General features: G+C 37.1%; 1 non-coding gene across 1 annotated transcript; it reads left to right on the top strand.

The window, feature by feature from the left end:
* Nucleotides 1-313: 313 nt before the first annotated feature.
* On the top strand, nt 314-397 carry LOC123459989. Its single transcript, XR_006636713.1, has one exon. It is a non-coding gene; the product is annotated as a small nucleolar RNA SNORD11 (small nucleolar RNA).
* Nucleotides 398-1417: the final 1020 nt, after the last annotated feature.

The following is a 1417-nucleotide window of genomic DNA, read 5'->3' as shown; positions in this document are numbered from 1 at the left end:
CTTCTAGGCATTCATTTCAACTCAAATGCACAAACATCAAAAGAAAGATGTTAGCATCTGCATATGAGACATAACGTATGTGACATTTAAACAAAATATTTACTAAGATGAGCACATGGACTATGAAAATAGATGAGGGGTACAAATAGTGGGAAAGACATGTTTAAGCAGAGATAAGGGTGTGTTCATAATAGAGAAAGGGGTGTTGGGAGGATGACACAAACTAAGGACATATAACATAAGCCATATGTAAATCTCCTATTCAGCACACCAACTTAAAATATAAATATATAAAAAAATAGAAATAAAAAAAAAGTTAAATGATGATTTTTATTGCTTTGTCTGAATGTCTTTTGGGTAATGAAGACATCTTAAGTCACTACCTCTTCTAACACATTTGTGAAAAAAAAAGAAAAAAAAAGTTTAAACTAAGATATCTTATATAGGCAGATAAAACTGCTCCCATAAGCCATGGGGTATTAACAAAGGATTCCAGTGTCAGTGATAAACTACCCTCCAATGAGCTGTAGGACAAGGGACTATTGATACCTTTAAAACAATGCAGACTATCGTCATTGCTATTGGTTTCCTATCAAAATTAGCTGATAAATCCCTATTGCTGAAGAGACCACATGCTTTGTTGTCAGAACATACAGATACTAAGCAGAAATCAAACTGGTAACTTCCCACCAGTGGACTTTCATCATGTCAGGAAATGCTATGGAAACTGCTGGAGGGAAATGTCATCAATGGTCAGCTGTGGATCCTGTACACTTCAAAATGAATCTATCATTCAAGATGTGACCACTTGTGTAACAGCTGAATGGCAGTTATACTAGCAACCAATTGCTTTCTGATTAAATTTGAGTTGAATGCTACAGGAGGGAAATCATGTCTTGTACTGTAAGTCTGGCCAAAAGTCTTTGCCAAGGGGACATAGGCTTTAGGGGAAGATGTAGTTATGCTAAATGGGCAAAAAGTCAAATTCATAAATATCTATGTTTCTCCTATAGACTGGTATGCTTGCAGCCTGATAACAGACAATTATTTATGCAAGGAGCAGGGATTTAATGCATAGATGTAATCTGGCAAAAATATCAAAAATAAGTGACTTGTATATGTCCAGACCTACACATAACATGTAAACCACCCCTTCAAAGGCTCAGGGCATCTCATAGAATGTATACTTGTATGAACAAGAAATAGCAAGGAGGCTGTGGAATGCTGTGTTCTGGATGTTACGTATCCCTTACATTCATCAACACACAGTGGGTGTGATTTCTTGTACAATATTGAGCATGTGAGTATTTCATCACGGATGGGGGTGGTTCATGAGAACCCACCTATTATAGTAGCTAGTCTAGTGACTGCTGATTAACACCAGGAGTGAGGAAGTCATGCCCGACAGTAATGCAGC

Source organism: Jaculus jaculus, chromosome 3 (assembly GCF_020740685.1).
Source record: "Jaculus jaculus isolate mJacJac1 chromosome 3, mJacJac1.mat.Y.cur, whole genome shotgun sequence".
NCBI classification, from domain to species: Eukaryota; Metazoa; Chordata; class Mammalia; order Rodentia; family Dipodidae; genus Jaculus; species Jaculus jaculus.
The sequence above is the reverse complement of the archived record's forward strand: the minus strand, read 5'-3'. Positions and strand labels throughout refer to the sequence as shown.